The sequence below is a fragment of the Gorilla gorilla genome, chromosome 9, assembly GCF_029281585.2.
Source record: "Gorilla gorilla gorilla isolate KB3781 chromosome 9, NHGRI_mGorGor1-v2.1_pri, whole genome shotgun sequence".
In the NCBI taxonomy this organism is placed as follows: domain Eukaryota; kingdom Metazoa; phylum Chordata; class Mammalia; order Primates; family Hominidae; genus Gorilla; species Gorilla gorilla.
The window spans coordinates 13,303,678-13,315,934 of record NC_073233.2 but is presented as its reverse complement, the minus strand read 5'-3'; the positions used below and the strand labels follow the sequence as shown (position 1 = coordinate 13,315,934).

The following is a 12,257-nucleotide window of genomic DNA, read 5'->3' as shown; positions in this document are numbered from 1 at the left end:
AATACCATTTGACCCAGCCATCCCATTACTGGGTATATACCCGAAGGATTATAAATCATGCTGCTATAAAGACACATGCACACGTATGTTTATTGTGGCACTATTCACAATAGCAAAGACTTGGAACCAATCCAAATGCCCATCAATGATAGACTGGATTAAGAAAATGTGGCACATATACAGAATGGAATACTATGCAGCCATAAAAAATGATGAGTTCATGTCCTTTGTAGGGACATGGATGAAGCTGGAAACCATCATTCTGAGCAAACTATTGCAAGGACAGAAAACCAAACACTGCATGTTCTCACTCATAGGTGGGAATTGAGCAATGAGAACACTTGGACACAGGAAGGGGGACATCACACACCAGGGCCTGTTGTGGGGTGGGAGGAAAAGCATTAGGAGGTATACTTAATGTAAATGACGAGTTAATGGGTACAGCACACCAACATGGCACATGTATACACATGTAACAAACCTGCATGTTTTGCACATGTACCCTAGAACTTAAAGTATAATAAAAAAAATTTTTAAAAATCCTTTCAATGCTAAGGGCTATTTTATGACATTGGAAATGCAGAGTCTGAATTTCTCGACAGATCAGCTCTTTCTAGTCTCTTGAGCCCTACAATTATAGTTCACACTATTCTAATACTGTCTTGATAATCATTTTATAGGAAAATACAATGTAATTATTTCAGTTTCATCTCTGTCAAAATTTCTTTGGCATTTGCCAGGGAAGATTTCTACTTTCCTTGAAATTCCACCTTCCATTGATTTATATAAGAGTTTTGGTATTTATGAAAGTAAAAGATCTTCCACTCTAATTTAAAATCCATTTATTAAAATCACTCATGAATTTTACTTGCAAAAATCTCTTGCAAGGAGAAAAGCTTAAAGATACATTTCCAATTTAGTAGGAGGGTTTACAGTATTTGTAGTTATTCAATAGTTATTAAGTTAAATATAAAAAACAATCTGTGAATTTATAGGAAGTAAACTGGTACAATATTGGTTTAAAAAAAAAAAAGTCTCCTAGGATAAACTTAGTCTAACGGGGGCTGATGAATTATGTGGGCCAAATTTGGCCTGTCACCTGTTTTTGTAAATAAAGTCTTATTGTAACAGTCATACCCATTCATTATGTATTGTTTATGGCTGCTTTTGTAAAAAAATTGAGTAGTTTTAACAAAGAGTGACTATATAACCTATAAAGCCTAAAATATTTACTATCTCATTCTTTACAAAAAAAACAAAAGGTTACTGATGCCTGGTCTATAATTTTAAATTTACAAATATAATTATCTCACTCAAACATTTAATGTAGTTTCCCAGATAATAGTAGGCAGTCTCAAGGTTCTAGATGAGTAGTCTTGGGAAGACAACTATTAAAACAAATCTCTGAGTAGTACAGGGAAAAAAAATTTCCTTTAGTAAATAGACTTGGCAAAAACAACCTTACAGTGCCAATATGTAGTTTAAAAATGACTTTAATTTAAAATTTGTTAGCTATTCTGTAAGTACTCTATAACATTTTCCAGTTTATTCATAAAAGACAATGGCTAACCCTGCTTTATGTACTCAAAAACATCTGTATCAACATTCTCTTCCCAGCTTGAGTTCTTGCTAAATGTTGTTTTAACTTTATGTCTATGGTTTCGATGATAAATTTTAACTAAGGCTGAATCAGAATGTGTGAACTTATAGTATCATTCCATATATTTCTTCCTAACAATTTTCTATGTCTCTAATTCCTATTTCTTGGCTTCTCCTCTTAAAGAAAAATCTAATAATTCTCACTTTTCTTCTCTGCTCCTTTCTATGGATATGTACTCAAAGAACTCAAAGATTTTCATGTTTTAATCTATCCATTTTATGTTTTCTCTATGATAGGCATTTATTAGACAGCATTTATTGAGCATCTACTATCTTCCTGGCATTCTGATTGGTGATGGGATACAAAATAGTACAGAAAAATTTATTGCTGTCTTCAGGGAGATAAAGGAGAAGGTATTAACAAACTGCAATAAAAAGACTGTAATACAAGCTAGCCCAAAGAACTATGTAAATGCAAAGGAGCAACAACTCTGCCATGGAGGAAGAATAATCTCTCATAGAACGAGATATGATTAATTCACTGTTGACAGATGTGATGGAAAGGATTTAGATTATACTTACACATTTTTTAACATCTGCTATGTTCAGACACTGTGCTAGGCAATGAGGATTCAGGCAACAATAAGAGACGATCCTTATTAGTTAAGGAGGCAGACTTCTCTAAGAAATACACTCAAATTTAATGATCCAAACTTAACCAAATTTGGTTTTTTTTTTTCATGTAACAGTCCAGGGCTAATATTTAAAGTTGGCTGAAGGGGTATTTCCTCCACATGACCCTTTAGGTTACTCTGGATGTCTGCACTCTGTCATCTGCAACACCTGGCTTTCAAGATTGCTCTAGTCATTGTTCTACCAATTACTTGCAAGGAAGAAGAGCATGATAAAGTTCCCCCACAGGGTTGTATGGGGCAGATCTGAAAGCTTCATTTATCATGTTTGGTGCACATTCCATTGTCTAGAACTATCACATGTATACATTTACCTGCAAGGAAGGATGTCTCGGAATATCTAGTTTTGTGCTCAGTAAGAAGCAGAGCATATGTTGTAGTAGGTATCTGCACACTGACACAGGTGAGATAGAGAGGGTAAGTTATTTTTAAAACTTTTCAGGATGGAAAATTTCAAAAATACACAAAAATACAGAGAACAGTATAATGAATGCCCACTTATTCATCACCAAGCTTCAAATAATGTCAATAATTTGTCATTCTTGTTTAAATTATCCCTTGTTTTTCTCTGTATTTTCAAGCAAATCCTAGGCATTACTTCGCCCGTAAACACTTTAGTGTGTACTGTTAATAAGCAAGGATTAAAAAATAACCAAAATACATTTTATCACCTAACAAAGTTAATAGCAGTAAATCCCAAATATTTTCTAACACTTAGTCCATGTTCAATTTTCCCCACTTGTTACAAGAATGTCTTTTCACAGATTTGTTCATATCAGGATCTAAAGAAGGGCAAAACACTGGACTTGGTTAATATGCCTCTTAAGTTGCTTGTCATCTATAACTTGTTCTCATGCATTTTGTTAAAGAAATTGGATCTTTTTTTCTGTACAAATTTTTATATTTTTATTTCACTGATTGCATTTTGTAGTGTTATCATCATCTTGTATTATTCGTATTTCCATGTTTTTCTGCACTTGCAGACCTAGAAGCTTGAATAGATTGAGGTTTAATTGTTTTAACAAGAATATGTCATAGGGGGTGATATATATTTCAAAATACCAATGCTGGCCAGGCACAGTGGCTCACGCTTGTAATCCGAGCACTATGGGAGGCCCAGGCAGGCGGGTCACTTAAGGTCATGAGTTCGAGAACAGCCTGGCCAACATGGTGAAACCCCATCTCTACTAAAAATACAAAAAATTAGCCAGGCATGGTGGTGGGTGCCTGTAATCCCAGCTACCCAGGAGGCTGAGGCAGGAGAATTGCTTGTGCCCAGGAGGTGGAGATTGCAGTGAGCCAAGATTGCACCACTGAACTCCAGCCTGGGCAACAAAGCGAGAATCCGTCTCAAAAAATAAAAAATAACAGACTACCGATGCTAATATTAGTTATGAAAAGATGAGAGCCTTAGTATGTAGTTTAAAGCTCTTTGCAATTTTTTTCTTAGGATATAATCCATCATGTTTAATAAGTATACTATATTTTAAATCGAGATAATTCTGTGCTTTTGCTACCAATATATAGTTGGGTTCATTTGTTTTAACTACCTTTTTTTTTTTTTTTTTTTTTAGCTATTTTCACTTTACTGATGCAATTATGTTTAATTAAACATTTATATGATTCCAAAGTCAAAATTTAAAATGGAGTACATTCAAGTTATTTGTACACATAGGTTGAAAATTTTCTTGTTTGCTTTTGGAAAAAAGTATTTTTTTTAGTAGAGCTTTTCTCTGTGGTGGCAATCATACCTCAGTAATCAGAGATTAAGATAATCAGGAAAAATGTGAGTTTTCTTAATTCCACAAGGAGTAGCTCAAATGTATATTTGGAGAAAATTTGATACAGGAAAGTAAACAGAAATTGCAATGGACTTAAAGTGACAATATGCTTGACATGTTCTTTCACAGCTTACAAGTTTATCCTTGGAAGCAAAGACACTGTTACTGAGATTCTAATTGTCAATATGAGGGCTTTCTTTCTTTCTTAAAAGCATAAGGACATGGAATAAATTCACATTTTGGATTTCATTTAGAAACAGAAACCTGAATAAAATCCAGTGATTCAACACCAAAGTACCCAGTTTATTAGGAAGAATCAGCACATGGCATAATAATGGAAAGATATGGCCAGTGACTAATTCCCATGCAAAGAAATCATAGAATGTAATGAACAATCAGAGAGGCATTTGGAAAACCAGAAGCAGCTTGTTTTATTCAAGCCTTGTTTTATTAAAACATTTACCCAGGAAAAAGGGACATGAATTATAAGTAATTTAAAATTTTTTTTTGAGATGGGGTCTCGCTCTGTTGCCCAGGCTGGAGTTCAATGGCATGCTAATGGCTCACTGCAGCCTCAACCTCCTGGGCTCAGGTGATCCTCCCACCTCAGCCTCCCTGGTAGCTGGGATTATGAGCATCTGACACCGTGCCTGGCTAACTTTTGTGTTTTTTGTAAAGATGTGATTTTGCCCTTTAGCCCAGACTGGTTTTGAACTCCTGGGCTCAAGTGATCTACCACCTTGGCTTCCCAAAGTGCTGGGATTACAGGTGTGAGCCACTGTGCCCAGGCTTAAATTTGATTTCAAACCTTGTTACATATCAGAGTGCCTGTTCAAAAAAAAAAAAAAAAGGCTCCATATATGTGAGCCACACAGAGAGCTTAAACTGTAATTTAGAGCAATCAGGAGATGAAATGTATAATAAGATAGGACACAAACAAATGGAAAAATATTCCAAGTTCATGGATAGGAAGAACCAATATTGTGAAAATGGCCATACCGCCCAACATAATTTATATATTCAGTGCTATCCCCATGAAGCTACCACTGACTTTCTTCACAGAATTAGAAAAAACTACTTTAAATTTCATATGGAACCACAAAAGAGCCCACATAGCCAGGACAATCCCAAGCAAAAAGAACAAAGCTGGAGGCAACAGGCTACCTGACTTCAAACTATACTACAAGGCTACAGTAATCAAAACAGCATGGTACTACTACCAAAACAGATATATAGACCAATGGAACAGAACAGAGACCTCAGAAATATCGCCACACATCTACAACCATCTGATCTTTGACAAACCTGATAAAAACAAGTAATGGGGAAAGGATTCCCTATTTAATAAATGGTGTTGGGGAAAGTGGCTAGCCATATGCAGAAAACTGAAACTGGACCCCTTCCTTACACCTTATACAAAAATTAACTCAAGATGGATTAAAGACAAACGTAAGACCTAAAACCATCAAAACCTACAAGAAAACCTAGGCAATCCATTCAGGACATAGGCATGGCCAAAGACTTCAGGACTAAAACACCAAAAGCAATGGCAACAAAAGCCAAAATAGACAAATTGGGATCTAATTAAACTAAAGAGCTTCTGCACAGCAAAAGAAACTATCATCAGAGTCAACAGGCAACCTACAGAATGGAAGAAAATTTTTGTAATCTATTCACCTGAAAAAGGGCTAATATCCAGAATCTTCAAAGAACTTAAACAAATTCACAAGAAAAAAACAAACAAAATGATATCAACAGACGCCTCTCAAAATACGACATTTATGTGGCCAAAAAGCATATGAAAAAAAGCTCACCATCACTGGTCATTAGAGAAATGCAAATCAAAACCACAATGAGGTATCATCTCACACCAGTTAGAAAGGCAATCATTAAAAAGTCAGGAAACAACAGATGCTGGAGAAGATGTGGAGAAATAGGAATGCTTTTACACTGTTGGTGGGAGTGTAAACTAGTTCAACCATTGTGGAAGACACTGTGGAGATTCCTCAAGGATCTAGAACCAGAAATACCATTTGACCAGCAATCCCATTACTGGGTACCCAAAGGATTATAAATCATTCTACTATAAATACACACGTACACGTATGTTTATTGCAGCACTATTCACAATAGCAAAGACTTGGAACCAACCCAAATGCCCATCAATGATAGACTGGATAAAGAAAATGTGGCACATATACACCATGGAATACTATGCAGCCATAAAAAAGGATGAGTTTATGTCCTTTGCAGGGACATGGATGAAGCTGAAAACCATCATTCTCAGCAAACTAACATAAGGACAGAAAATCAAACACTGCATGTTCTCACTCATAAGTAGGAGTTGAACAAAGAGAACACAATGGACACAGGGAGGGGAACATCATACACCAGGGCCTGTCGGTGGGTAGGGGAATCAGGGAGGGATAGCATTAGCAGAAATACCTAATGCAGATGACGAGTTGATGGATGCAGCAAACCACCATGGCACATGTATACGTATGTAACAAACCTGCCTGTTCTGCACATGGATCCCAGAACTTAAAGTGTAATAAATAATAAAAGAAATGTCAACTTCCCATATACTTAAAAAAAAATAAGCATCTACCTTAAGAAACAAAAAAGTACACCCAAATCAAGCAGAAGGAACAAAATAATAAAAATGAAATTAAAAATAGAAAAATAATCAATGAAAATGATAAACCAGTAGCCAGACTAAGAGATAAATGGAGAATACAAGTTATGCTATCAGGAAAGAAGGGACTACAGATCCTATAGATATTAAAAGGAAAACAAGGTAATATTGTGAACAATTTTGTCCATAGAATATTATGCCTATAGATTCCACAACTTAGATGATATAAACATTTTTTTTTTCTTTCCAACTTTTATTTTTTATTTTAGTTTGGAGGGGATATGTACAGGTTTGTTACATGGGTAAATTGTGTGTTACTAGGGTTTGCTGTACAAATTATTTCATCACCCAGATAATAAGCATAGTACCTGATGGGTAGTTTTTCCATCCTCATCCTCATCCCACCCTCCACCCTCAACTAGGCCCGATGTCTACTGTTCTCTACTTTGTGCACATGTGTACTCATGCGGTATTTGGTTTTCTGTTCTTGCATTAATTTGCTTAGGATTATGACCTCCAGCTCCATCCATGCCGCTGCAAAGGACATGATTTCATTCTTTTTTATGGCTGTGTAATATTTAATGGTATATTCTTGAAAGACACCAAGTGCTAAGGCTCACTCAAGAAGAAACAACCTGAATAGCTCTATACCTCTTAAAAAATAGATTTCATAATTTAAAACTTTCCAACAAAGGAAGCTCAAAGCCTAAAGACTTCACTGGATAATTCTATCAGATATTTAAGGAAGAAATAATACCAGTTTTACTGAAATTCTTCCAGAAAATAGAAAATAAGGAACAACTTTCCAACTCACCTAATTATACCAGCATTAGTCTAATCCAAACTAGACCAAGGCATACAAGAAAAAGACCAGTATCCTGAAGACAGAACTAAAATACTAAAAAATAGTCACAGATGACATGATTGACTATATAAAAAAAATCAATGAGATCACAAAAAACTACTAGAATGAATTTAGCACCCTCATAGGAAGCTAAGTCAATATGAAATAACTGTATACACTGGAATAAACAAATGGAAATTCAAGTTATAAAAACAGTACTATTTATAATGTACTAAAAATGTTAATTACATGGAAGTATATCTAACAAAATCTTTGTAAGTTCTGTATGCTGAAACCTACAGAAGACTGATAAAAGAAATAAAAAACCTTAAGACACACCATGTTTACATATTGCAAGACACAGTATTTTTAAGATGTGAAATTTCCCAAAATTGATCTTCAGATTTGTCTGTAAATAGCAGTTCTAGAAACATCTTTTATTTAGGTATCTTTAAACATTGTTTGAATAGAGTGAACACATTTGTACACTAAAAACATGTTTCTCAAATTGATGTCCATGTAGCACTTTGGAAACATCTTTTATACATGTGTTTAAAAAGTTTTACATCATTGCATAGTAGTGAATACCTCCAGTCACTGAAATAACACCATTTTCAACCTGGTACACAAGCGGCACTCTCAGCAACACTTTTACACGTGTGACTTTAAACTCTGTATAACATGTACTACGGTGTTCAATATACCTTTACTGAAATAACACTGTTCTCAATTTGGTGTGGAAGTTTCACTCAGATATTTCTTCTGTATCTTTGTCTTTCAACACTGTTTACTCACATTAATGTGGAGGCCACATCTGAGTTCACCACAAATGATGCATGTAAAGACCCATGTATAAAAGATGATGTAGGAGTTCTACTTGTACAGCTTGTTGGTAGTATTATTTCAGTAAATGAATGTATTCACTATGATGTAATGCATGTAAAACTTTGTTTAAATACAGATGTATAAAAGAGTTTCTTAGATTGTTACTTGGGCACTCATTTGAGAATGTTATTTCAGTGCGTGAATACACACACTAATTTATGTAAAACAGTGTTAAAAGACACATATACAAAAGGAGATCTTTAGATTTAATGCAACCCTAATAAAAACTCATCTTGATTATTCTGTAGAAATAAGCTAAGTCTAAAAATTTATATGGAACTGCAAAGGAACAAGAAAGCCAAAGACATTAAAAAAAAAAAAAGAACTAAGAAGACTTACATGATCTGATTTCAAGGCTAAATATTCATTAATCAAGAGACTAACGTACTACTGAAAGGATAGGCACAAAGATCAGTGAAAGAAAACAGACTCCAGAAATGGACTGACATAACTGTTCTCTGACTTTTGACACATGTTCAAAGGTAATTCAATCTACAGTCTTCTACAAATAGTACTGAAACTGCTGGATATCCATAAGCAAATAAAGCTTGACCCATACCTCACATAATGTACAAATGTTAACTAAGAATAGATCATAAACCTCAATGTAAAACTTAAAACTCTAAAACTTCTAGAAGAAAACAGGAGAAATATTTTAGGTATGACAGTGAAAGCACAATCAATGAGAGAAACAATTGATAAAATGAACTTCATCAACACTATAAACTTTTTTGAAAGACACTGTTTAAAATGAAAGGACAAGCCATGGACTGTGCAAAAAATATTTACACAAAATACATATCCAATAATGACTTCCATCTAGAATATATAAAAAACTGTCAAAACTTAACAACTAGATTTAAAAATAGCCAAAAGATTTAAGAAGACGTTTCATCAAAAATATATGACAAATAAGCCCATGAAAATATAGTCATTCAGAAAATGCAAATTGAAGTGATAATGAGGTACTATTACATACTTATTACAATTGCTAACATAGTGGTATGGTAAATGTTTAGCTAGGTCTCCAAAAAACATTTAAAAAACCCGGATTAACAGCATTTGTTTCTGTGGTGTAAATCTTGGTTGATTCCAAGCTATAACATAATTTCACTTAGCTCGCAAAATTTGTGATAATTTAACAGTTATTTTTTGTGAGCCAATGTGAGCTTATTCTAGTACACCATAGCTAAAGCAAAGCAAAACTGGGAATATCCAATGTTAGTATGTGGAACATCAGGTACTCTCATCCATTATGGTCAGAATGCCAATTGATACAGTCATTTTGTAAAATAGTTTGACAGTTTCTTATCAAGATAAACATACACTTACCATAGGACACAACAATCTCACACCTAGGTATATACCAAGATAAATGAAAACATATCTTAACACAAACTGTTATATATATATTTGTAACTTTTTTTATATTTAACTCCAACTGGCAACAATCCAAATGTCTTTCAACTGGTGAATGAATGAGTTATTCCTATATATATGAATAACAGATTTAAAATGAATAACACATATATGTGAATAACTCAGATGGTTCATATATAGAGTAGAATATATGTAACCATATTTTAATAGCAATTTTATTTTATTGCCACTCAGCAATAAATAACATGCAATAACATGTTTGAATCTCAATTAGGTAGGCTAAGGGAAAGATGCCAGACTAAGAAACCTGTATACTCTATGAAACCACCTATATCACATTCCGAAAAGGTAAAATTATACATAGATAGGCCAAATCAGTGGTCATGAGGGCTGGGGTTGGGGGAACAGCTTGACTATAAAAGAATAGGAGAGAATTTTCTGTAGTGGTGGAACTGTCCTATATATGGATTATGGTGGTAGTTACATGATTGTGTGATTAATTCAATTGAATTCACTAATTAAATGCCCATGCCCAGGAAAGGTGGATGAGTAGGCTAGAAATAAAGGGCACTAAGAAAATGGGTAGAGCTGTTAATATGCTTGAGAATTGATAGTTTCTGAATATACTGAATATACTGAAGAGAAACCTAGAATACAAGGGCCCTTCAGAAACAAGGACTTATGACATGCAACATGACACAGGAAAAATATAGGTGATAGCTGATGCAAGGCCAATTTTAGAAACATTACTGAAACTTACAATCAGCGTCATTGGTAAGATTAGGCCCAGATGTCAAGCTTAGATCAGAGGTTTGCAAACTTGCATCAGAATTAGAGGGCTTGTTACAAGAAAAATTACTGTCCATTTTCCAGAATTTCTGCCTGATTAGGTCTGCACTGGGGCCCAAGGACTGATATTTGTAACAAATCCCAACAGATGTTGATGCTGCTGGTCTGAGGACCACCCTGTAAGAACCAGTGACACTATATTACAAGGTGAAGACACCAAGCATTACCAAGTGAGATGAACAGTCAAACTTAAAAAATACACTTCCACTTGCTGTAGATAACATAATAGAGTACAGAAACCAGTCCAAGGAGGAGTTGGACTTCCAAGGATGTGAATCATAGATAATATATAAAAGGGCTGGGGTTCACTCTAAGTCCCTTATCAGATCAATTTGGATCCCATACCAGATATCCTCTATTCTCCCTTCTAGATCCACTCTCCACTTTTCTCCTCTCTGGGAGCCTGGCCTAAATGGATGACATCAATGGGTTCTTTAACTCCATGGCTATAGCCAATGGGAGTCCCTGGCAGGAGATAAGAGGGTTGATTTTGACTGCTGCTTTCCTAGATCTCAGGTTGCAGCTCTTACCAAAGTGCCCTCTTTACATGACTCCTAGCTTCTGGTGATGACTCCTTTGTCTTGCCTTTTCAGGCCTAAGGATTAAAAAGCAAACAAACAAAAAAAAACCCTTATTACTAGCTTTTGGGTATTTTCCTATTTCTTATGGTTTCCCTAAACTTTGCCCACACCTTTAAAAATAGTCCCGTAATATTAAACTATTCTTATTCTAAAATTGAGAATGACATCTGTTTCCTGCTGACCCAGAGGAAAACAAAGATTGGGACCAAAGCGGCTCTACAAAATAGATCCTCTAAGCAGGATTCAGCATTAGGCTGCAGAAAAGCACAGGGATAACCTTTCTGTTGGGGAAACATTGGCATTTGAGGACATCAAGATTTCTCAGATTATCACTGTTAGAATAGAATAAAAGTGCAGGTAAAGGACAAGGTGTCGAGAGTGCAAGTGGTTGTGGCATTAGTTATGGTGGAAAAAAATGATTTTTAAATATGTGGAGCCACCTGGATTCTGTCACCCTAGGGAATGAACATATGGAAGAAGAGCAACTAAAAGCTGTGAATACACAATTAAGAATCAAAAGAGGATAACCAAAAGGCCCGATGGCAGTCTGAAACCCAGCGGCTGTAAGGTAGGTATGGCTGACAATCAAACCCTACTCAACATAAAGTGTTGCAGAATTGCCGCACCAATTAAATGCATATCCTGGTGACAGTGAAGGTAAGAGAACTGGTGAGAATATTACATAAGGTATTTGGGCAGACACTGATGAAGCTGAGAATTTGGGCACCCCGTTCTTTCGAATCTCTCTTGCCAATGAAATGGTACTCCTTATCCACTTGAAGGTATCAGACCTTCTCTCCATTAAAGCATATTCTTGACTACACCTTACATTTGCCTTACAAGCTGATACCAATTCTCTTCAGCTCCCACCCCTACCACTTGTCATTGGCTCCAGGGTCATAATGAGACTTAGATCTGAATATAACCCTGACAGAAAAAAATGCAAGCATTCTTTGTTCCTACAGAAGGAAATACCTGTTATTGTAAGAGTTAAGTTACAGGCTTGGCAAT

The 12,257-nt window shown here is 35.3% G+C and overlaps 1 protein-coding gene and 1 long non-coding RNA gene across 3 annotated transcripts in view; one reads left to right on the top strand and one right to left on the bottom strand.

The window, feature by feature from the left end:
• ZNF215 (zinc finger protein 215) overlaps window positions 1-12,257 on the bottom strand; it is a 65,160-nt gene that overhangs the window by 18,044 nt on the left and 34,859 nt on the right. The gene's annotated exons all lie outside the window — the stretch shown is intronic.
• The window catches only part of LOC129525337 (uncharacterized), a 35,627-nt gene that overhangs the window by 23,137 nt on the left and 233 nt on the right, over window positions 1-12,257 (top strand). Inside the window, exon 3 of the long non-coding RNA XR_008669562.2 lies at window positions 11,706-11,814. This is a non-coding gene — a long non-coding RNA (uncharacterized lncRNA). The remainder of the gene's footprint in view (window positions 1-11,705; window positions 11,815-12,257) is intronic.